This window comes from Apteryx mantelli, chromosome 5, assembly GCF_036417845.1.
Source record: "Apteryx mantelli isolate bAptMan1 chromosome 5, bAptMan1.hap1, whole genome shotgun sequence".
Lineage (NCBI taxonomy): Eukaryota > Metazoa > Chordata > Aves > Apterygiformes > Apterygidae > Apteryx > Apteryx mantelli.
Genome location: NC_089982.1, coordinates 2,024,217 through 2,050,377, shown reverse-complemented (window position 1 = coordinate 2,050,377; position 26,161 = coordinate 2,024,217). Strand labels below are relative to the sequence as shown.

Sequence of the window (26,161 nt, the reverse complement as noted above, 5' to 3'; positions counted from 1 at the left end):
ATCCAGGGCAGAGAGAGGGGCCGCATTCGGGAGACTGCTCTTGTCAGGGTCAGGATACTGAGACACGAAAAAAGGTCTGTGCTTGTCCTCCCGCAACTGATCCAGGACCGGTAGGGTGGCAACAGTATTAGTTAGATGGTCTGCCCTGCAACCACGCTTCTGCAGCAACCTGTGTGGTTGTCCAGGGTCCGTAGAGGCGATGTGCTTTTTACAGCTTAAATTTGTAATAAAACAAAAGTCTTTATTAAAAAAAAAACCCTCTGAACAACGCAAGTAACTCCTGCTCCAGGAAATTCAGGCAACATTACACCTCCTGAGCACAGCAGTGCATGTACGTTTTAATCATCTAAAGCTTTGCAGCTGATCATGGCTCTACCCGTAGGATGCTGTGCAGGTAAAGCACTACCAGCTCGCTAGAGACTGCTGCAAAAACACCCTTCCCCAGTGCGTAACAAATCCTCGCTCAGGAGGAATCGAGGGGCGCTTGCACAGTGGAGAAGGGCGAGGGAACCCTTTACCGGTAGTATAGCATGGAGTGCAGTCTCTCCCACGAAAGGCATGGTGGTTCAGCTCCGTACTGTACCAGGTTCGCAAAGCCCACGGCCCTATTAGTGGGACTTTAAGGAGCAAATTCATGACTTTGTGCAACCAGGCTTGGGGGCTAATTCTCAGCCAGACTAGAAATACCACAGATTTATTGAAAATCAATAAGTCAGATGCTTAATTGGCACAAATACGCAAAGGCCCACCAAAGTTTCAGAAGGGACCGTCCTGCTTTGCTGCAGCCGAAGAGCTGCATGTCCAGAGCTGCTTAAAGAAATAGGGGCTGAGCATTTAGAGGCCAAACAGTACCTAACTGGCAAGAAAAAAAAGCCCTTGTTTCCTCTTAACTATCAATGTTCCAAAAAACCATGAGAGTTCTCACGGTTGCTTTTTTTTTTTTTTTGGCACTGTTCCATAGGTTTTTTTTTTTTTTTAAAGGAAAAAAACAACAACAACAACAACCACCAGACCCTGACAGCATATCTGAAATTGGAATTTCTCTTCCCGAACATCCTTATCAAAGACGTCATTAAAAACAAAGTTACACATCTACTCTTTGAAATGAGACAACCTCTGGATTTCTGCTTTTCCCATTAAAAAAAAAAGAAGAAGAAGAAGAAGAAGAAGAAAGCAGCACTGCAAGTCACTTACATTCATGGCAAACTTATTTAATGCTGTTGACTCTGAGCTTGGACCACTTCAAACACAAGCCGAGAACCATCTCCAGGACAACCCGTAACTCAGTTTTAGAGCTCTCTCTCTTTAGAGCCATTTACAGCATTATCTGACATACGAAGAACAGACAAAGCATTTCTCTTGCTACCTTTCCAAAGCGGCTCACCAGCGAGCCACCACGAAGAGCAAGCAAGCCTTGAAAACACCTCCCGCAGGGGAAGTCACGGATTTGGGACAAGCCTGAGGAACCCTCATGCAACCGCATTCAAGAATCAGCCGCAAAGACAGAGAAGAGGCGGTACAGACCCAACGCGTGCAGACGTCATTCCAGGCAAACACGCTATCGCGTTCAGTTTCTCGGTTGTGAGGGTGCAGCCCTCCTCAGCTGGAGTCCTCAGAACCGTCCAAGGAGCAGTGATGCTCACCAGCAGCTCTGGCTTTACCTTCTCCCTCCCTCTGAAATCACTTAGACGGGCTGCAGAAAGAGAAACTGGTTTGCATCTCTAAGAACAAGCCAAAAGGCGTTGCTTCTCCCGCAGAAAAAGAGCTGGCGTACAGTTGATATCTACTCTGACCGCCGAACGCAAGAGAGAAGCAACAAGCTGGTCAACTTGCAGCAAGATCTAAAGCCACGTTGCCTTCTTAAAAGTCGATTTAAAATAAGGAGGAAAAAAGAAAAAGAGAAAGAAGGGCAAAGCTGGCCCCCAGATTGTAGTACTGATCCTGCCACGGGGAGCGGGGAGGGGAGCCAGTTTTCATCTCTCCAAGGGAAATGATCCACGCTGCCGCTTCCTCGTGTTTCAGCAGCCTTTCGGGACCAGCCGAGGAATAACGGCCTCGGAAGTCGGCGCATGTCTAAGGCTTTGCTGCAGTACGACAACTTCCACTTACAGAGGGCGACCCTGCTTTACAATTCACTAAACAACATATTTACTCGCACGCTGACTACATATGTTGTACTTAGATGTCACAGCAGATTACTTGCTAATTACACCCGGAAAAACCCAAGTAATTACCGCAGACTCTTTTCTCCAGTTCAGGGGAGGGCAGCGGCAGTCATTTCCATGGCAAACAATCACGCCTGGTTGCGGCTGCATCAAGCAAAGAGGACCCCGTGTATCTGGAGGCATGTCACTAAGTAATCAATTTTTTAAATATAAGCTTTTGGACGTACCAAAAACGGGTACGTTAAAAATAAATAAATAAATAAAATGGTTTCCTAATGTTTTATCTGATCTTTCAGGCTGATAAAAACTTCTTTTCTGCTGCTGAATGAAGAAAATCATATTACCAGAGCTGATATTCATCAGAGCATTTTGAACCGAATATGTGAACTGCTTTTAACTGAATTTAAATCGATAACTCCACTACTGCGGTTAGTTTTATTGAATTGCACGTTGAAATAATATCATTTCAATTATGTTATGATCACAGCATTACACTCTACTACGAGCCGTATTTATTCGGCTGGAAGGTGCGACGTACCGCTTCTTCGTCTGACATATCAGATGCACCATAGCGTTTAATGTTATTTTATTCAATAACCGCACAGGGTTCACGCTGCTACGCATGTACCGTGCTCTTTCCTTGAAAGGTCAAGGTCTTGAAAAGCCTTGGGCTTTGATATCCTTTCTTTTTTCCTTTCAGAAATGAAAGCACTGGAGGGAAGTCCAAACAGATTTCTAAAAAAGGAGGGGGAAAAAAAAAAGAGAGACAAAACAAGATGACTCCTGCCAGGAAAATTAAACTGAATCCTCAACCACTCAACGTGTGTTTGCTTTAAAGTAAAAATGCAGTTGTGCACATCCGTGTTAGAGGGGTGGGGAAGTGATGGGAGCGGTCCAAGCTTTCCTTCAAAGCCCACAGTAGGGCCGGGAAAACAAGGCAGCTCTGCCTTCGCGTTACACTCGGACCTGAGGATCTTGAAACAAACTTAAATGCCAGAGGCACTTGCCTTGTAAGCAAGCAAGTGTATATATATATATAAAAAGCACCAAAACCAGTGTACATTATGCCCAAATTTTCACTGTGTCTAGAATTACTACTGGCTATTTCCACATATCTGAGCAGGGTTTGGGTTGCGCAGTGACGGGGGGTTTTTTGTTGTTTCTGGGGGGCGTTTCTTTTATTTTTTTATTTAATGTGTACAAGCAATATTTGCACATGTGAGATATCTAAATCTTTATTGCTTCTCCCTAGAGGAAACGTGAGAGGGGAGCAGCCTGTCATCCACTGTAAATATTTGAAAGTTTTATTACCTGTTAACATCCAGGTTTAAAGTGAGAGAGAAAAAAATATATATATTTGGATTTATATATATATATAAAAAAATCCATATATATATCCATATATACAATCATATATATATGGATTGAGACTCCAATTCTACATTTTGTCCCAAAAGATTTTAATTTTTAAAGTATCATTTCACAGCTTCACATACATAAGGTTTATCCTTTTCTTCGACGTGTTCATCTCTGATGGCGCTTACCAGATCTAACATAAAAAGGCATCGTGGGACCCAGAAGTAATTCGTCGCTCTTGCACCGTGTTTGCCAGAAATGAATTTCTGAGCATTTGACAAAGGCGTTCTCAATCATTAACCCTATTTCAATGGGGTTTAGATGCAATGGTGGAGGGGGGGAAAAAAAAGTCAAAAACCAAAGCATGTCCTGCGTGCACAAGCTAGCAATAGGCTCCTGCTTTCCTACCCAACCCTGGAAACATGAACAAACTCATTTCATTACTATTAATGTTATGGTCATCATCATAATAAATAAATAAACAAACATTCCCAACCCATCTATAATCAAGTAGCTTTTCTGAGTACTGAAGAACAGATCCGCTGAGTTTTGGCTAAGAGTCACAAAAATCACCACTGGCTTCAATCACCCGGGCAGCATTAGAAAGGGCTGTTTTTCCTCTACCTGGATAAAACGCCGCAAAAGAGATTTCCCCGCAATCATCACCTTTCAAGCCCAACAGTAGTAAATTATGTTTTCTTTCCATTTATTCTCAACGACGGCGATTTCTCACCGCCAGCAGCGTCTGCTTGCCCGGAGACGTCGGGAGTGCGCTGGGTCGCGTGGCCCCGGTCCCTCCATGCTGCTCCAGCCCGCGATAGACGTGCGGCCCCGCTCGCAGCTTCTCCTCCCTCCCGGATCCCCCTTCACACGCTGGCTATCTTGATTCAGATTAATTCCGCTTGAAACCCACTGGAGAAAGGAGACCGTGGAGAATCACTCTCCAAAAGCGGAGTCCCAACTGCGACAAGCATCGCCTTTAACAAACAGAATTGCCTTTTTTTTTTTCTCCCTTCCTTCTTCCAAGCTATGAAAAACAGCTTCGCTGGCAATCAGCGGAGCACTCTGCCCATCTACTGTGCAAAGTCCATTAATTCAAGATACTTCTGCACATTACCAACAGCTACAAATTAATTTCTAGCTGACACACTCACCTCGGCGATCCGCGCAGATTTATTGAACGCTGGTGGGGAAGGAAACCAAACCAAGCCAAGACCACCACCGAGGGCGGCCTGGGTGTAGACACCTAATGTCATCTGGACGGGGCCCATCATGGAAAACCTCCCCTTGCAAACACGGACGTAGAGTCGCCACACTTTTGTCCTTTAAACTCGCCCAAAGCGGGGTTGCAAACCCTCCAAACGTCCCGCGCTGCAGTCAGGTCTACCCACAACATGCCATTCGCGTCCGCTGCTGCAGCCTAGCCAAGAAACCATTACCATCTCGCAGCCTTCGATTTAAGAGCAGTGTGTGACAATTAGATATATTAAATTCTGTTAGGCCAACAAAACTTGTGATTTAACTCGCAGAAGGCATACCAATAATTTATATGTAATTTTTCTATCAGCAATTAATCCACTAGGCTTCACGTGCTGATCGCGAGACTTGCGGGTTTCACTTTTCCAAAAAACATTAGAGATACGCAGGAAAGCGCCAAGTTATAACACTACCTATAATTTCATTCTACTTGCTGCCAAGCTGAGCTTGGGTCTTTTGCTATGCGTACAAATGCTAATTACAGCTCAACACTAATGCTAATCCTGACATCTGCTAATTAAAAGATCACATCTTCTGCAGAGTCAGCAGTGCTATTCAAATGAAAACATTAATCAGTTTAAAATTAAAAAAAAAAAAAAATCAACAAAGCAGAGATTTCAGTCCTTGGTTCAATTAATATCAAAGTGCAAGCTGGGAGTACTCAGGAGCAAGTGTCAGCATTTGCACGTTCTCCAAGACCGTCTGATCCTTTCAGTAAAAAGGGAAATTTTCAGCACTGATTTCTCTGTTCTCAATGACTGTCCACTTTCCCTCTTATCCCAAACCTTTAATCCTCGTTCCTCTCTAATCACGGGACCTTTGAAATCCAAGAGGAGCCCTAACCAACGTCTCGGTGTATAGCGGACACCTCACCACAGCAGGCACATTGATCTACACGTGCAGATTTAAATAGCCAACATGTCCCACCTAATTTAACAGGACGGCTCTGCTCTAAAGCTTACACTTGCACCTCCAGGATCAGGGCCCTTGCAGGCAAGTGCAAACTCATTTACCTTCTTCACCATCAGCCAACAGCTGGAGATGATATTCCAGAATTGCCGCCCATTTAACCACGCACTTTAAGCGGGGAAGAAGGAGCAAAAGCAGAATGCAAATCCAATGCAAAAACCCATCGCCAGCTTCAGAGTGCAGGCGCCTCCCTTCCCTCTTCTCCCTGGCTCTTTTGACCACCAGTGGAAAAAGCCCTGCCCAAAATAGAGGGGTCTTCCATGAAAGCAAGCTGTCCGCTGCCAGATGTCCTTGGGGCACTGGCCCTCTTGGTTAGTTTTTCCATGGTTGTCATAAATTTGGATGGGGACCCTGAACTGCTCCATCCCGGAGAGATACGTTTGCATTGCCACATGAAGGAGGCATTGCAATAGCTATGTCTTGACCCATCTGTAGTCCCAATGGGCGAAAAGTCCTCCAATTGGTAACCAAAGCAGGCGAGGAGTGAAGAGTCACGTTCCCGGTATCCCTCCCGGCACGGACGTGGAGCTGTCCCTGGAGACCAGGGGCAGGGTTACGTTTAACGGGTTATCTTCTTCCGGCGTGAGCTAAGAGAGAATCAGGCGGCTTACTCCGATTTCCATGGAAGTAAGAACAAACCAGTAGTAACCTTAAGTTTTGACTGCAGAGAACATGGAATCCATACCAAGAACAACAGCTTTCTATGGAGCCTCCTTTTAAAAAAAAATAACCACATCATACTTGCTATATGCCAGAAGGACACCTGTTGGTAGACCATGGGACACGGGAGGCTGCCTCAAACAACAACAAAAACCCCCAAAACCAAATCAGCTCGCCTTAGTGGGGCGATACCCCCACAGCCTCCCAAATGAAAGAAACCAACCCCAGCAAAACAAGGGAGACCATCAACTGCAGCAAACTCGGTGCCAGTGCTGGGCCAGGATCGAAACAAGGCTCTTGGCTCATTTAGCATGCCACTGTTTAAAATTCGTGCAAAATATTTTGCATTTATTGTTTTGCTGTAGCACGACAAAAAAGAGCTATTTGCATTCGCCATAGCTGTTAATATTTTTATTTATAAGGAAACTACAAATCAAGTTTACTGCCTTTTTAACAATGCTAATATGAAAATGCTCTTTTCATGTAAGGTGCCAAGGTTTCTTTCCTTTATGTTCTCAGCTATAGCGGCGGACACTGTTTTAATGCAATTGTCATTTTACTTGCACTTTAAAATTTCCACTCTGGGGAAGTCTCACACTGTAATATATCTATGGCTAATAATACATTGTGGCCAGCTATAAATTAGTCATGTTGATAAAAGGTCTAACAAAGTTACCCGTATCATTCCATAATGCACAAGCAATATTACCAACTCTGATTTAAATAGAATAGGCAATTCAATCATGAAAAAAATGTGACAGAGCCTTCCAACTGCAAAGGAATCTTAAATCATTAATGGAGCTAAGAATTTAATGTATGCAAATTAAGTTATATATGCATATTTCAGTGGACTAAAAGTTTATGTGCATACTTTACTCAGGAATCTGTCTTGTGATACGATTAGAAAGAAGCGGTGACAATTTAATTTTTTTTTTTTTTGATTACTTTGGACTGTAAAGCCCTCTCATAATTTACGTTCGCTTATACAGGTACAAAAATCCATCGATTAAAGCCGGGTTTCAGATGGTATAAATAGCCCGCGGCCCTGCTGAAGGCACGGGAAGCCCTAGCAGAGAGCATCATCCGAGGAGCAGGTCTCGCCAGCCCTCAACCACAGGGAAGGTTTTCCAAAATTGTATTGAATTCTGATAGAGACCCCAGCGCTTCCTCCTGTAAATCCATCTGCTGGGAAGGTGTCGCGCTATTATATGGATAAAAACACCCATCCGCTGCTGCAGAGAAAGCATCCGCCCAAGCGCTTCGTCCAATTAAGACTTTGCCCGTTTGCCCCCTCGCTGTTACCGCTGTTTCTCGCTGGGCAATCGCGCAGGATCTAATGACCCAATTAAAACGTTTCCGAACGCTCCCAGCATTTACAACGCCGGCTTTCAACCCAACTAACGGAGAATGAAGGTTAATAACTAGCAATTATCAGCCCCCTTTTAATTTTATTTTATTCTTTTGAAACGAAAGGGAGTGAAAATATGGAAAATAAATCGCTGCAAGGAAAGAATAAACACCTGCTATTCCTGAACGGTGCTAAACACACCAGTAATACTATTCTCCGCAATACGTAAGCTACGGAGACCAGATAAAAAAGAAATTCAAGGTATTCTAATAGTATAAACCTTGGAGACTGCACATACCCAGCATTTCAGCTTAAATAAATAATTGAGAAAGAGATACCTGTAGAAAAAGCTATCCGAATATTACCTTTTGAAGAGATCTTTGCTAACACGAAACTGAAAAACGCACAAGAAATATCAAGCTGTGATAACGGCTGACAAATTTTACCCTCGTGGGCATCAAAGGCAGACACCTGCTCTCCAACACGGATGGAAAACGGTTGCGGGAAGCGGAATCCGGAAGACAACGGCCAACGCTTTCTCCTGAAAACAAGCAGCAAAATCCCGACTTCGCCCCAAACTCATCTGGCCGTGCTCCAAAACGGGTTTTGTGTTTCACAGCATGGATATTGCAAAAGAGAGCCCCAAAAAAGCAACAACAACAACAAAAAAAGGCTGCTAAGGAGTTTGTGCCTTCTGCCACCAACGCTAAACAAGCCAAGCACACGCTTTAAACCCGTATCCCCTCCAAGGCATTACGTTTCCGCCAAGCCCCAAAAGGCCTAATAACCCACCCGAATCGTTACCTTGAGGAACGTCAAAACGAAATAGCTGCGAGACGGGACGGGGCGACGGAGAGGGGCTTGTATCGCTGACCGTCCTCCCGCCCGAGATCGCGTTCGTATAGATTAACGAGCCCTGACACTTGACGCTCGGGTAAAAGTGTCAAACCGCCGGGAAATGCAAGCCATCTCCAATCGGGAAGATAAAAGGTGGTATCATATCTCATACCCTTCCCTCCCGTCTCCCGGGACTGCAGAGGCCGGCCAACTCTGGTGAAGCAACGGGAGAGTAAGCAAACACGTTGAATATTCATGCTAAAGCCTGACATCTTTCTGTGGGAGATATATGTGTGTGTATGTGTGCGTATATATATATATTTTTTTCTATTATTATTTTATTTATTTATTTGCACCAATAGCCAAGGAACAGCTCTCACGTCAATCCAATGGTTATCTTATGGAAGACGGCTATGGAAAACACCACCCCATCTACTATGCAAGACATTTTAGACCATAGTTCGTTCAAGCAAGTACAATTCACACACAGATAAAACCCGTTAGCCGGTTAGTTAATTGCTACAGTCTCGGGGTAATATTAAGTAACTCACTGCAATCTCAGGAGTTTCCTCCAGACCTTTCCCACACCCAGCTCAGAATTCGTGCTGCCTATGGACCATCCCGCTATTGCTCCCCATTCACACATGCATGCCTAGCAGTCCCCACGCCCTGAATTTTCTAATGGAACTTCAAATTAACATACTTTCCAAAAAAAGGAAAACAAAAAAACCCTTAAAAAAAAAAAAAACACCACTACAGAAGCCAGCACAGCTCCAGGAACAGTCTGCGCTAACAGCTGCTGCAAAACCAGAGGGAACACAAGCCCACATGAAAATGATATCTAAGATTCGGGCGACGAGAGAGTAACAGATTTGCAAAAGCACAGAACGATATTCAGAGTGAAGTCGGTGCTCGGACCGAACCATTCACCCGCGTCCTTCAGCGGGAGGCGTCACTCGTACCGCACCGCTGCCACCCTGCCCGGGCTCAGCCTGTCCCTTCTTAGATGCTAAAGCGGGATCGATTGGCACCCTCAACGCGCAACCAGCTCTCGCTGGAAAACTAATTTTCTTCAACACGAAGATTTGTTCAGGTCATTTTTTTCCTTCCAAAATTTGCAAACGTTAGAAGACTTGCTGAAAATAAGATACAACTAAGAGATACCATTAAAATGTCACGTTTAAATCCCTGGGAACCCGGCTCGGTGTGCAAGCGCTGCCCCGGAGAGCAACAGAGAGAGATCTTGAACTTGCACTTAGCAGCTTTTCCAGATCGTGGCCTTCATGATGCTTGAAATTTTTAAGCAAATTTCAAACATCAACAACTTCTGAAACACAATTGAAAAAGAATTACCAAGGCTAAGGCCTACCAAGTAACCCTGAGGAAAATGTTTGAAAACACCTGAACCAGAATTGCTCATTTTCAGCAAAGGCAGCTAATTTTTTTTTTATATTTTGAACACTTTTTTGAGGCAATGAGTCATACCAAGTCCTTTATTGGATCTAACCCCATGTGGCTTGCCTTCGATTTTTTAATTTGATCTGACAATTATGACTGTAAAGCACAAATTGAATTTTTAAACCACAGCAAAGTAAATACTCAGCAGCATCTGCTTTGTTTTCGTTGTTCATTTAAAACTTGTTCAGAACAACAGCAGTTTTAAATGTTCCCTCATCATTAGCTGACATTCGGTATTTAAATGCTTCTATCAGCTCTACTTTTATCCAGAAAAAAGGCAGTATGCACCATTTTACATTAGGAGTAAAGAAAAAAAAACTTGCTCAAGTCCTCTAATGAGGGCCAAACCACCCCAACAACGGTATCACACAATTTATATCAGCTGTCTGCCCGCGATGAAAAACAACTCTGCTTTTGGCAAAGGCTAAAACGCAGGTTTTCCATCACAGGAACTCGGCTTACAAGTTGATCTGCCTCACAGGCTGCAATTAAAAGCGCGGGGATCGCTAGCTCGCAGGTGAACGCCGCAGCTCCCACGGCCGACGCAAAGCACGGCGTCCCCTCGAACAGGCACCTCGCGTGCTTGCACACGCCGAGCGAGAGCAGGCTTTGCACGAGCTCGCACGCGCCCTGCCGTAGCCGCCGGTGCGTTTTACCGCGAGCGCACGCCTGAAAATGCGCATCTCCAGCCAATTCCAAACCAACGGGTCAGTCACCCGCTGGAAAAATTAAACCCAACGGCGCAGAGCAGAAACTAGCACCAAGTAATTAGGAGCCGGGTGAGCAGATTTAGCACTGTGCAGCCTCAACATTGACGGACTGGGGCGTGCGCCGTGCACACACAGAGCTCCGCATTTAAGGTGCAGGAGACACCCTTTGCTCTCACGTGTTCCTCAGAAGCTCTGTGCAAGGGGAAAAGGCTGTGAGGCTGTACAAAGCTGAGGCTAAATTTCATCCAGTTTGCCTGGAGTGTGCTAGAAAGGGTGGGAAGGATGGGAAGAACAACCCACTCTGCCAGATGCAGAGCAAGTTACCATATTTTTTTTATATATATCATTTATATATATATATACACACATACATATATATACACACACATATATATAGTACATATATATTGTAGCGACAGCTACAAACCAAACGCAGATCTGCAGACGAGCGATCCGTTTCCCAGTCTGGTTCACCATACAGCCACAGAAACAGATGGCAAAACTAAGGGATCGGGCTGGAAGCGGGGAGAAGGGGGAAGAGCGGCCGTAACCCGCGTGTCGCCAAAACATATCTGCCAAGCTGCAGCTCTCGCTCAAGTGACCATTCAAGAAAGCAGGGTGGGAAAATTTTTTTTTTTTTTGAGTTTTATAGGAAGTGGAACTAGTAGGATCCATGGACACCATAAGACACGGCCTCAGACTTCTAATTTTCAGACTTTGAAAGAGAAAAAAAAAGGAGGGCGAAGATAGCATTCCTCAGGCTCGCGGATGCCCGCACTATGACCTGCATCAGGAGCGGACGTAGCCTTCGGGAGGCAACCAAGAGGTACCAAAGCACGTGATGGGAGTCCCACCCTCAATGCACAGAGCTACACAAGAACTTCAACGGTCGCAAAAACCAAGCGAGCGGGATCTGTCAGTCATTCAAGTTACACCACACCTATACTTACTTTTGCAATATTTGAGGTACGTGCTTCACACCCATTCGATTTGTGTCCCTTAACCTGTTAGTAAGCGAGAGCTGCTCCTGGGTATGCGAAGCCCACAGGCCGTTTCAGTTCATTCAAATACGTTTTTGGCCATTTGGCTGGATCAGCTTTGCTGTGCTAGCTACCTGCTTATCACACGGATGCAAATTTAAATTGGAAATGCACTGCAGGGCCAAGGGAGCAATTTCCTGCGGTGGGATTCACCTCCGCTAATGCAAGGGATCTGCAATGTAAATGTCTATCTGAATTTGCCACCTTAGGCTCCCTTTACAGTCAGCGGAGAGGGAAAAAAAGCCTTTTAGGCTGCAGTTCGTCTGACCCATTTCAAATGCCTACATGAGAAGGAAAGGAATCGTGCCTCAGAAGCGCCTGCCTCTTCCCATTAACCAGAAGGCCAATTTAAATGACTAGCTCACACACAGACAGACATCTCTGTTTGGCCAGATAAACCAAACCTACCTCATCCTTCAGCTTTAAAAACAAAACAAAAACCCACTAATCCCGCAGTAGAAATGGGGTGCAGAATAAAAGAATAAAATTATAAAAATGCCAATTAGCTAAACAAACAAGCCAGAGCAATGCCTGCTTCCTGCATGCCAGATTTCAGCCTGGCAATAAAAGCTTTTTAATGAGTACATTAACCGTTTCAGGCTTAATTGCTAGCAGCCTCCAGCAACGACCGGCCAAGCACCCAACGTGGCCCCGCCACCGCAGCACGGTCATGCTCCACATGGCAAGGAGGAACTCAAGGACTGTAGGCGCACAAGGGAAGCCGCCAAGCTCCTCAAGTTTGTTCGGTAATTTCAGGGAGAAAGGAGAGAGATGAACTCGTGAGAACGTTGTACTCGTCCAAAAGCAACCAGCAGAAGCTCCAGCAAGTCAGAGGCAAGGTTAGACGTAGAAGGAACCTGAGCACTTGCCAACACACAAATGAAGTAGCAGCACCCAATATCATCCACTCCAAGTAAAAAAAGAATTAAAAAGAAAATTAGTAATAATATCAACCTCCCATCTTCGTTCCTTTCACATCCAACTGATAACAGTGCTTATTTCTGCAGGAGCAACAATTCAACTTCTAAGGTGTTTCAGTAACTGACAGGCATCACGATGTTGCTGGAGTCATTGTGCATACAGGCCTTTCTGCTGGAGAACAGAAATGTCGTTATTAATTAGTTGCATGCACGTAGCCGACTAAAACCAAGTGAAACGCATGGAGTCGTGCAGGGCAGCGTAGGGGCCAACGCAAGTAGCAGGTTGCTCGCGTGGCATAAGCGGCTTACACTGAAGGAGACGGTAGCTACACACCACGCTCCTATGACTGGCAGAACTTGAAAGTTCACTTCTTATCCCTCAGAAATGCCATCCCGGAGACATCCGGCTCCCCTGGAGCTGTATGCATTTCTTCAAGAGGATTAAGAGACCCGTCCTAGCCAAGACATTAGCAGCGAGGCGTAGGCACCTTCCCCTTATGACCTGTACTTGTCGATAAGATATGGTGGAAACGGCAGACACCAGGATAGCTTACCTGAATTCAATACTTGTGCTGCTGGCACCTGCAGGCCAAGGCCCTGTTAATTGCGTGTAAGTAGTAACTCATGAGCTTTACCTTCTGCCTGCAGATAATCGGTACGAGATGAAGATCTCAAATTCAAAACCGCCTGGCATTTTTTCCTGCGACCCTTCCAATGCTATCATTTGAGTGAAACCTTGCTGCCCATCTTTGCTGGCCGACACATTATATGGTATTATATGCATTAGGCAGACAAATTGTTGCTCAGAAATCTCTGCACCAAATTCAGTTACTCAGCTAAAGCACATATTCTCAAAAAGCGTCTGATGGTGCATTCGAGACTGCGAGTGAGGAGACCTCGCCATGCCTCTCAAGCAGCCACCGCAGCGGTTGAAAGCCTGGGCCTCTCGACTTTGTAATTTCTTCTCACAGCAAATACAAATTTACTTTCGAAAGCCAGGAAAGCAACTAGACATTACACTCTTTAAAGAAACTTCAGTTTCCCCAAATATTTTAGCAATACCATGAGTCACTACTAAACAACTTTTCATATATACCTTCACTCATCGCTAAACTGAGCAAAGCAGATCTCTGCAAGACTCAAGCAGATTCACTCCAGCATTTCCAAGAAAACTCGCTTGAGATAAACAGTGGGAAAACTCTAGTTCGGAGGGTTCAGATCTCAATTAACATCTATTTTTAATTAGATACAAACTCTATATCCAAAAACTGTACCAGCAACTGGCCTGAATCAACACACTATTTAAGGAAAACAAACAAAAACAACCCACGCAAGATAACCTCTGCTGGTCTCCATCCAAGCATGCAAACTAAGAACCTCTCCGTATCATTCGGAAGATTTTAGAGAAATGGCCCAAGTCAGATTTATTAGGGAAAGCCAGCTTCTCCTCAGTTCAGAAAGAGAAAACTGACTCTTCATTATATGTTACCTGACAAGAGCAGGATAAAGACAAGGACAAAAAAGAAAAAGCAGGACATTTTATTTTGAGTGATCGGTCATAGTTCAGAAACACGTTACCACCAACTTAGCTCTGAAACTTTCCTCACCAGCCATGACATACAAAGTTAATTAGACCAACTTGGCTCTACAGAAGATTAGACAGCAAGTCGACTTTAGTCTGCTGAATTTTCCATCCTCATTTTACTGACCAACTTCTAACTTAAACAGAGCATAACGGCACTGTTACTTGCAAACTAAAGCACAGCCCACTAGAAAAAGTATGTTTCCTATGCAGAATCTCTTTTTTTCCCCCCCCCTCTATTTTTTTTGTTTCCGTTTTTGCTCCGTGTTGCTTTTTTTAAAGGCTGGATTGTAACCAAGTTTCCATGCAGGTACCTACCCAGATGAAGAAAAGACTGGTGTTCAGCTGCAGAGCTATGAAAGAGCCTTCTTAAAACAGGCACAATAACCTTTTCCTATGAACTAGATATGTACCAGCTACCTTTCTCAATATACAGCATAAGCAAATGGGCTCACGGTGTCAGGCGCCTCGCAAGCGGAAATCACCCACCAAGCTCAGCCAAACATCACAACAAAATACACAGGGCTCCAACCGCAGAAAGCCCTGTATTTTACATCTAGCCTGGCAAGTCCACGCAATGGCATTTCATGTCCACTGGAATTAGAGATGCACCAGGAAAGCAGTGATTAGAAGTGTCCAAAAGTCATACGGCTTTTAAGAAAAATAAGCACATCAGCCAAAAGAGCGCAGGCCAGCAGCAGCTGCAGCATCAAATGCTGGAGGACTCCAAAGTTGACATCTAGGCAGAGCCTTAAGGCATTGCGCTTGCCTCTTCTCCTGACTCACAGGAGGAAAAGCTTTGCTTTTTACCTCTGGAAGGTGAAATCGTTTCATCACCATCTAACCTGATGGAAAGACGGCTGCCGCACAGCGCAGGGGAGCACCAGGGGCAGGGAAGACTTTTACAGGGAAGACTAAGCCACTCAGAAAAGTCATATTTCTTGCCCTCAGCGACCACCGCAGTATATTCCTGCAATTCCACTGTTGAGGGAAAAAATAAAATAAAAATAATAATACAAACTTTCAGGTATTGATGTTCTTTCTCAGGCTCCCCGGGGAAAAGAGAGGCATTTGGTCGTGTGTCAATAGCTGAATATCTGGTGCAGGCCACATAGTCAATGAAATCTTATCCCTAGGAGCTGCATGGAAAATTATAACCACGTGAACTCTTCTGGTGGAAAAACCAGATGCAGAGCACCACATATCTGATGATGCTTTTCAGAAATGGAAGCTCTTTTTAGCATACTTGGACCTGGTGGATCATGGTAGTTGTGCCTAACAAGGAAGCACCGTGCTTCTACTGAAAAGACTACAGAAGATGAGAACCTTTTTTTTTTTTTTTTTTTTTTTTTTAAATATTACACCCTTTCTCATCATTGGAATGCAATACCAAAGGTGAACATCCTGGGAGAGAGCCCACCTGCCTTATGCGCATGGACTTACGTCTTATCCCTCAAGCAACCTCCGTGGTTTGATGGGACTATCATGAAGCAAAGACCTGCTTAAGGAGATGGGCACTGATCCCATGTGTCAATTCATGTCAGAAGAGACCAGGCTTTGTGCTTTGCCGAGGTTTTGTTTTTTTTCTTTTTTGTTTCCAAAAAAATCCAAGTATCTTCAAAGATCTAGCCGAAAGGTAACATTCATGATACAGAGCTAGATACGTACGTGCTTGATATGCCAAACAACGTGCCAGCATGGAGGTCCCGGTCCTGCACTCTGCAAAGCTTGGCCCAAGCCCAACTCCAGGGCAGAACCAGACCCTGATTCTACAAAAATAGCATCAAAAATAACATCTTAAACATCTGCTGCAACATATGACAGGATAGTTCTCCTACATACACATCCTATTCTCACCCCTGTGCACTTGTGCTCTCTTCTCCCTCCTATCTCATTGCAGCTCCCTACATGCAAAAAAAGTCCAAACCCAAAAACCCGTCGCACAGCTATCTCACTGTCATCTATTATTCAAGAAAGGTCTCATTGAATAAATGTCTGTTCAGAGGCTCTAAACAAATTTCATTTCTGAACACCACTGTCTGCAGCCCAGCGGGCCATTTCACCAAGATAAGATCACACATTTAATCAAACGCTTCAAAAAAGAAATACACACCGAGTTTGCTTAATAACGTCAAATAATAAAAGCGCAGCGTTGGCAGCATACTAATTTTTAGCATTCTTTCTTCTTTGAGGGTTGTCTCAATAGTCAAGGTCAACCGTACATGGGATTTCTTCTAATTAGGGTTTCTGGTAAAGGCTGGACCTGCGCACTCTCACCACTTAGCCACTGTTTTGCCTAAAATGAAGACATCTCTCTTTCATTTTAAATTAAATCATTGCAGTATCCCACCCAAGTGGGATACACAAAAGCATATAACTCTGCTAATTCAACAGAGAACCTACATGAAAGACAACAAAAATCCACATCTTTTCTGGTCAACAAGGAACCACCCACATACATGCCTATGGTATAAAAAAGGTGATTTACAGAAAGAAAGACCATGATTATCTGCTTGGCGTTTGGCTACAATTCCTATTGGAGCAAAGCAGCAATCTATCCGAGTTAGGATCAGGAGTGGATCTGGCATTCTTAGGTCAACATAAGCTTTGCCACTTATTGTTGTAGGAAGAGGAGGAACTAGCTCAAGACACTGTACCATCCACATTATAACAGACCAGATTTCCATCATATTCATCAGTAATTTGCTTATTATTTTGTCTACTGAATATTTTTTTTAATCATTTTTTTTTTAGGTTGCCAGCTCTACTGCAGAGACTACTGCTGGGACAGGCTTTGCTCCAAGGAAGCTTGGACCCTAGCTGGCCTGCAGCTCTCCTTCCCATGGATAGGGAGGGTCAAACAACAGCTCACACACAGCTGACCTCAAACCAGGGGAGTTTTCCGCCCAGCCAACCCCTGTGCCTCCCCCATGTCCCTCACTATCCTCACCCTTACAGCCCAGCCCAGGGCTACGCCGAGCAAGTGATTAAGCACTAGCACGCTGCAGAAGACAACCCACCACTCGCTCTTCCCAAAGCTGGGTGCAGACAGCGATGTCGTCCCTAGATATATTCCCTCCCCATATTTCTCTCTGCACAGAGACAATTCTCTCGTTGCATTTTAGCCTTCCTTTCCAAAACCAGCAGTGTTGGATGGAGAAGCTCTCCCTGCTCCCACAATCAAAACGCACGACATAGGCTTTAGAAAGACTCGTTCCAGTTGGTGACCTACTTAGAGAGATCTATAAAGTGCATTGCAATTGTAATTGGTGATCGCTCGCCGAAAGGGCACAAGTTATCACTCCAGGCACTGCAGCCGCTATATTTCAAATACCTCTCACAATGAATTTTATATGGAGACTTGCATGATTTTGGAGTCGCACCCAAACAAGCAGCACTTGCAATATTCCTGTCCCTCAAAAAAAAAAACAAAAAAAAAAAACAAAAAAAAGAAAAACAAACTCCACACACCTGCATCCATTAAAGATAATCCAAAATGACATTTTCTTGAAGAAGTCAGTGCTATGGGATTTGAAAGCGCAGTAGTCGCATCATAATTTCCCTTGGAAGGAAGTGGCATAGATACGCCACGCTTCCAAATGATTAGAGGCCCTGATTGCAACATCCTAAATCTGAAGGAATAGCAGTTTAGATCACACACAGCTCTAACAAGGTTGAGCCGCGGCACAACGTCCCGTTGAGCAACCTGTGGCGTGCAAGAAGCAAGCGTGGGTGTTCTTGGGGTATTCTGGATAAAACGATCTACTGCATGACTGTGGACCAGTTTCACATGCCTCCACACAGCCCGAATGTGGGAAGTAATTAAGGGCAAAATCCAACAGCCTTTTGTTGCTAAAAAAAGAAAAAAAAACCCTACACAGAATAGATGTAAAAGAACACAGATTAAAGTGGCAAATAGGGTTTTATATTACACGGATGATATTTTGGGACACAAACCTGCAGTGTATGCATTGCTTAAAGAAAAAAAAAGAAAAACTTTGAAGCAAGTGACATGAATTTGCACCATGTTGAAATGATGAAGCGTCAGTCGGTAACACACACACTAGCAAAAAAGAAAACGTGCTAAAGAAAAGGAGCGAACGCGATCTTTGCAACCCTCCTCAACTCTACCCAACAGTGAAATCTATTCACGGAGATGGCAACGATGGGCGCTTTTTTTCCCCCTTTTCCCCCAGAAGTCTTTGGAAGGGCTTTGAGGGATGGAAAGGGAGGGGGAAAAAAAAAAAAGAAAAAAAAAAAAAAGAAGAAGAGAGACACAAAACCCCCCAGAAAGCTATTGAAAAGCTGCTTGCAGGGTCAGCTGTCGAGGGAATGCATTTTGGCATTCAGGGTACCCACCCATGCAGAACATCAAAACCCGGCTCCGGGCCCTCCCCTGTTCTCCCGGGCTGAAGCCAACGTCGGGTTTCCGCGGCCGCCCCGCGTAGCAGCGCGCGCTGCCTCCGCCGCGCTTGTCAACGGCCACGCGAGCCCAGCAAACGCCACAAAGCAGGGGCATTAAAATAAATAAATAAGTAAATAAATATAGTCAACGGCTCCAAAGCTCCTTGGGCTCTTTTAACCCCGCGGCCCTCCTCTCCTCCTTCGGCGGGGACCAACACGGTGCAGTCCTCCCCGCTTTACTTAAGGTTTTTACGCCCAGCTTGAAAGCCACATGGTTGCATTCTGCACAAGCAAAATGGCATTTAAAATTATGCAATTATGTATTCATGCTATTTCCTTTTTTTTTTTTTAAAAAAAGCTAAACCAAGTGAAGCTTGCAGGTTGCTCAGCTTCTCGGGCAGGCTTTGCAGCTTAAACCATACCCCCCATGCCACCGCTGCACTGCTAGCAGCACCTACGCTAGCTCAGCTCAAAGTCAGCTCCAGCAGTTATCTAGACATGCACCTTTTCCTCACCTGAAGGAAAATGTTATCATCAGCAAAGCTGCGAGCATCACTTCCACAATGCAATGATATCTCCATTCTGTCTTCTCCGAAGGCAGCGGAAAAAATTCTCCTTGAGACAGGCTTGGGATTAGCAACTTCAAAATGGAAACAGGCTGCCGGAGCAAATAAGCAAGGACCAGCGCCGATTCTGGTAACATCTGCCATTGCTCAGCATATCTGAAAATGACTTCATTGTATTTTGGTGTCTGAAGAGCAACCCAGCAGCTTAGTCAAAAAGTTTAAAACTGTAGGCCTGTACACAAGTATTTTGTTTTTATTGTCCATTACTGTATCTACATTTCCAAGACTTGAAAAAACAATCAGAAAAATCAAGAAGGAGAGAAAATTGTTTTTGCTTTTTTTTTTTTTTTTTTTTTTTAAATCAACAGCATTTACAAACTTCTGTGCATCATCAGCATTTTACAAACCAGAGCTATGTATGTGCACACACACACGCAGGTACGTACATTCTACATTTAGGTGCACTTCTCAAAGTTTGATTAAAAAAAGCAGCACTTTCTGTTCCCAAAAACTTATAACAATATTATATATATATATATATATAAAAAATTTATATAAAATATTGTAATACATGAATGCACTAAGACACTGCATTAGTCAGAAAGTTTCTATCCCCCCAGCTTTAAACAATGTCCTTTCATTCAGTATCCTCATGCCTGTAACTAGATTCTTAGTTCCTGCATAGTGGGAAAGGTTAAAAGCATTAATAGAGAAGGGACTTATTGTAAAAACCCGTATGCGTCGCATGTGACGACAACTATTACAAGTCAACTACTTGTCATTGGTTTATACCACTTCGAGCTTTTTCAAAGCATCTTCCAAAGGTGTCAGGCTTAGACCCGAACTCTTCACTGTTTAACAACACCGAAACCTTTACATGGGACTTCAGTGCTGCAATTCATTATTACACTTTAAGCCTCGCTTCTGCAAAAGCATGTACAGTCACAGTCACTTCATTTTAACTTCGTAAGAAAACATTCATGCTGCTCCTCTGTATTTATGACATTTTATCCTAAGTTTTAGAAATGCAGAGCTCCACTGCAAAATCTGAAATCAATGACTTGATCCTCGCCTGGCACAAGTCAATGCACCTGCCATGAAATCAGTAAAGCTATTTCAATTAATAGTAGTAGAAGTATGAACCCATCTATGCAAAATGCACTGAAAAAAAAAAAAAAAAAAAAATGCAGCGCTTCCCTGTCAGGTATCTGCTGCAATGGATCACAGTTCTGCTACAGACCGCAGCAGCAAGTTGGAGCATTAGCATTTATAACCATTAAAATACTTCCTACTTGATTACTCACATGTTCACTAAGGTGCTTATCAAAAAAAAAAGTGTGAGGCCATATGTTAATAGATGCTCAGCAAATTACTATTAGGCATTTCAATGAAATACATAATAATATCATCTATTTATGACAGCTTCCCAACACTTCCCTGCTTCCTTTGGAATAAGAGCTGTTTCCCGGCTCTTGAATCTGAAAGATCTCAAGTCTGAGATGAAAACGTCTCATTTTGTTTAGTCTGTTTTCATAAGGAGATTTTAGAAGCGTGCACAGACTTCAGGTTTTTCTATTTTTTTTTCCCCCTACCTGCATACACAGCTTTTTTCCGGTCTGAAACACCACCTCTGGCAAAGATGCAACACAATTAGTAGAAATGAGACGCGTGAGAATATTTTCGAAAAGATACCACACCCAGGGTTATCAAACATCAGCCCCTGTCAACTGGGATTGGGAAAAACGCCTTTCTCCATCTTCACTAGTCATTATTCACATAAAAAAAGAAATAAAAAAAATTAAAAATTTTTAAAAAAGGGACAAAACCAGCCACAGAACTACTCACTCGCCAACCAAGACCTGCAGACAAGATAAATTAAAATGGGTTTCAACAGCATATGAGATGATCTCCCAGCTGCAGGTTTGGACAGGGTGCCCTTCTGCCCCAATTTAAGTACAAATGACGCCCAGGTCGTACTTCCATCCCAACGCTCCGGGATGGCGTTCCTTGAAACGCCCAGTTTATCACAGATTCCTCCTCCCTGGCACGTGAAGCAACCCCCATTGCAGCCAACAGATGCGCTCCTTCGACTACAGTGGGAACCTGATCACAGCTACAGCGACACCTCCCTTGGACAAGAGCGCGCCTGAAGAAGCACAAACGAGGAAATATATCTATGTTAAAAAAAGTATTTAAGTGTAAAATGTTTGTCGGGGTTCAGACAGGCTAGGAAAAAAAATCTGGTGTCATGTCAAGCACTGTTTAATAAGTAAAATAGTGGTCCATAACAAAATTAAAATTAAGTTTTTAATCGCCTGAAAGGCAATTTTCCTTCCTGCAGCTACAAACACTTGGTGCAAAGACTGACAAATGCCTCTGACTTACAGCCAAAATCTGAAGGCTCTTTGAAAAGACCACTGAAGAAAAACCTGTAGCCTACACACTGGGCCCATTATTTTACCAAATTCACCTGCTACCTCAGTTTAGCCATGTCCATCCCAGAGGCACCTTCTGCAGAAACCACAATCGCTGTCCTACTTCATCACTCAGCAGAAGAGTACCCCTTCATTTCCCCAGGAACGGGAACGGGGACTACGGATGGACTGCTTGCAAAGTCCAGCACAGGCTGAAGTTGCTATTTGGCAGCACTTTGCAGGAACTGAATCCCAGAGGCATTAATTCATTAGGGAAAACAACAACGGAAATCAAGGTGTCTTTAGACAAGCCATCCTAAAAAGGAATGCCTGGGTTGCATGCCCGAACCCAAGAAATGCATGCCCGAACCCAAGAAATGCATGCCTGAACCCAAGAAATGCATGCATTTCAGACCCTGCACAGTAGACATTATCCAGTCAGTAATGAAAAGCAAGCGTTACACCGCAGACTCAGAGGCTAAAAACAGGCAATGGGATAATGTCTTAGACAGAACCGCATCACAGATTTGAGTAGGAGGTGATTTCCCTGTCATTAAAGTAGCCAAGAATTAAAAGTGGATGCTTAAAAGCAAGCTCCTCCTATTCTACTTCAGCAGCCTGCTTTGAGACGCTCCTGCTGCCTATCAGAGAGCGCTGGAGGATCTCAGCAACTACAAAAACCAGAAAATATGTACATGCATACCAAACAGGGATTAAAGAGCCTGAGGCTAAGCGCTGGTGAGGATCCTGGCAAAGACCCCATGGTCACAGGCCAGCATGCCACATTGCTCTTCCTCAGAGAGTTACATTTTGGTAAACACCTGGGCAAAATGAACTGTTGCAAGCAACACATTTTCTAGCTCACCATACTACAGACATCTGGAAGCATTTCCTACAGGTAGAGCACAGACTGCAGTACGTGTACACATGCAAAAATTGGCACCATGGTGCACTTCTAGTATTCACATTCTAGTCACTGGACATCTACTGAAGGAGAAAGGGAGTAAAACCTCTTTGGAGCTTCAACAGTCATCAAGTACAACTCAGCCTGATAAACAGCCCATCAACAAGAGCGGCAGGACAAAACTTCTTTGCTTTGCAGGGCTGTCTAGGTTTCTCAGCCTTCTCCAAAAGAAATTCTTGACTTGGTTTTTTTTTTTTTTTTTTTTTTTCAAATCTTTCTTGTTAAGATGCTCAGAAGAATATGATGTTTGGTTAAAAAAAAAAAAAATAGTAATAAACTCCAATCCCAGCAAAGAGTTCTTTCCACAGCCACCAAGTAACATAATTTAAAAAAAAAAACAAGTTTAAAGCGTAAGAAGTGCCCATCCTTCATATTTTAGTTTTTCCCTGATCCACGCTTGCTCCCTGAGTTCCATCTCCCTTATCTATCTTCAGCCCTTGCTTTACACCATATGGCACACAGGAAATAGTTTCCTAGTCAATACATACCAGTCCCACCACTATCAAAGTTTATAATAAGAAATCAAAACCTCCGTTTGCAAAGACGTCCTTTTCCTGTGTGCCTCTCATCCACTTGCACTGATGGTGCACACACTCATGCTCCGAATGTGAAAAATCCCCAGCACAGCATCGCCCTGACACGAGGACCGGTGTTAAAGGTCATGCGTATTCATCTCAAGAGCTGCCTAATAATTCAATCCGCCCGCCTTTAAATCTTTATTCTTGTTTTCTAGAGTGCCTGCTTCCATAACTCTTAAAGAATAATGGAAACAAAGGCTATCTAATTGAACGCTAGGAGCTAAACAGGTCCACACAGCGCATCAGTTAAGGAACTGAGAAGAAAGAGGCCGTCAGAAGAACGTGGCAGAAGACAACCAAACGCAAGCCTTCACCTCAAGGTAAGCTCTCCCACCGGGTGCTTCATCGGGAACGCCAGCAGACCAAGGACCTGGCCTCGGGGTGCAAACGTCCCCCTCTTGGGCATGCCACCAAACTGAAAAGCCAACTCCTACCCGGTCAGAGCGCCCGAGCCAAGACTTGCCAGCCTTAAGCTTAATAAATAGTATTAAGCATCCTACAGCCCCACAAAGCCAAGCTCGGTGTTTTTATTGCAGTCAATATGTAGCTTACTCAGAAATCAAATGAAAAATTAAACAGATTCTTTCCTAACAGCCTCCAGAAGGAAAAAAAAGGGAGGGGAAAAAAAATCATCTTTTAATGAATAATAAAATCATGCCGAACTCACGGGTCAATATTAGCTTTGTATCAACTTCTGTTCTTTGGAAACACACACACACACACACACACACGAGATCTGCATCAACCCACTCCTTATTTTGCTAGCAGGTACAACACAACAGTTACTTTTTAGTAAACCAAGCTAAACCAGGCAGAAGCACCCGTAAGGAGCACTAGCGCAGCAGCAGCAGCTTCAACCACAACAAGGGGATTACATGACTTCAGCTTATATTGTGTCTACTGCAACCCGAGCCCAGCTGTTTCACCTCAAGAAAAACACCGCTTTCCGACAGAACCCCAACCTGAACTTTGGCACCCAACATCGATGCCGATACGAAGATTTTCCTCTGTCCCTGTTCTGGTATTCTTAAACGACAAGTGCAGATTTTTTGACAGCAGCTTCCTTAACCCGTAACACCCGGTTTACCCCATAAAACTCCGAAGGATTTTTTTTTTTTCCCTTCCCCTCTAATGAATACACAGTAGAAGCCTGTTCATATCGCAAACCCCGGGAAATGATGATAAATGAGCTCTACAAAACACACACCACTACTCAACACCAAGCAGCCAGGATTGGCTGCACTCTAACGGACAGCATTGCAAAAGGAAAATGGAATTTCTTTCTTTTTAACTTCAGTGAGGGATTTGGGGTTTTGGTTTGGTTCCCCCCCCCCCCCCAGCTTTGAAAACCTGGATCCAAGGCTCTGGAATAACGAGTGCCACAATACAGCAAGACGCGGTAACTAGCAGGCTCCCTCTCCGCCGTGCACCAAGACACAGATGGCATTTTCACCCTTTTTGAATCTCACGCTCCTCCTAAGCAGCTAGTTGGCTGCAACCGAGACTGGGAGAGTGGAAACGCTGATACCTCCTAATGAGTAATCTAAGCAGGAAAGTAAATACAACAGACATCGGTTGTTTTCGCTAAAGCTATGAATGCTACAGGCACACAACAATCCCTTTTTTTTGTTAAAGCAACTTGTATACAGCACCCCCCCAAAAAAAAGAGAAGAACCACATGCCTATCAAGAAAGGCAGAGAAGCTCCTTTTCCACCTTGCAATGCCTCCTGCAAAAACAAACATCTGTGTATCTCCAAGGAAAGGGTGGAGGGGGGAAAAAAAAAAAAAGCCCCCAAAAAAGCAGCTAAATGGATCCTGGGAGCTACGTTGTTCCTATGGGCAACTCCGGACATAATCCCGGTGGCGAGAGCCGGCCCTCGAAGAGAATCCCGCCGGTACCCAGGGCGCATTTCTGGGGCGCCGCACCTCCATCTCCGCTAGCGATGGGCGCACGGGCCGGAGCGAGGTTCGCCCAACGGGGCTGGACCGCTCGCCGGTTCCCAGCAAGGCAGCAGCCGCCAACCTTGGCGAGCGCGTCCCCCAAGTTCAACGGGCGAGAGAGGGTCGCGAGGTGGGGGGGGGGAAAAAGCAGATAGATAACAAGCGAATGGAGCAAGAGCTCCAAAAAAAAAAATAAATGAATAAATAAAAATAAATAAAATAAAATAAAAGGGGAGCGGGGGGGAGGGAAGAGGAATGCAATTTTTCCTCCTCCACCCATACATACCGGCCCTTCTCGCTCACAAGCGTAGCCGCTGAACGCCAGCCCTAGCGCTACGCCGATGTCGCGGGCAGGAGGTGGGAAGCCCTGACGCTTTTTAAGAAGGAGAAGGAAAAAAAAAAACAAAAAAAGGGGAAAAAAAAAAGAAGAGAAAAGAAACCCCTCTGGCAATGCCTCCAGCCTGAACTATGCCTCCGGCCGCACGGGCGAGGGAAGCGCCGGGGCCACCGCGGCTTGGGGGAGATGGGGGGGGGGGGGGAAGGAGAAGCAAGGGATAAGGGGGGGGGAAGGAAAGCAGCGCGGCGGGTCCCCCCCCCCCCGCGGCGGGTCGCGCGTTACCTGCAGCGGCCTCGGGCTCCCGCGGCGCCGGTCCCCGTCGGCTCCTCAGCAACCTGCGGCGCGGAGCCGCCGCCGCCAGCGCCGCCACCATGCAGCCATCGCGGGGGCGCCGCGCGGCGAGCGGAGCCGGCCGCAGGGGCGAAGCCCCCAGCGGGGAGAAAGGCGGGGGGGGGGGGGGGCGGCGAGAAAACGGAGTGTGTGTGTGTGTGTGTGTGTGTGTGTGTGCGCGTCCAACCGAGGAAGCAAAAATTCAAAAAAAAAATTAAAAATGATTAAAAAAAAAAATAGGAGAGAGAAGCGCGTGCCGTGCTGCCTGCTCCTCCGGCGGCTCGGCGCCTCGGCTGCCTGCCGGGGGGGCGGAGGGGCGCGCGG

General features: G+C 44.9%; 1 protein-coding gene across 4 annotated transcripts in view; it reads right to left on the bottom strand.

Moving 5' to 3' along the window:
* Positions 1-25,907, bottom strand: part of ADGRL3 (adhesion G protein-coupled receptor L3) — a 421,071-nt gene extending 395,164 nt beyond the window's left edge. For all 4 annotated transcript variants that reach the window (XM_067297303.1, XM_067297300.1, XM_067297302.1 and 1 more), the window contains exon 1: positions 25,790-25,907. The gene's annotated coding sequence lies outside the window, so the exon portion shown is untranslated. The remainder of the gene's footprint in view (positions 1-25,789) is intronic.
* Positions 25,908-26,161: the final 254 nt, after the last annotated feature.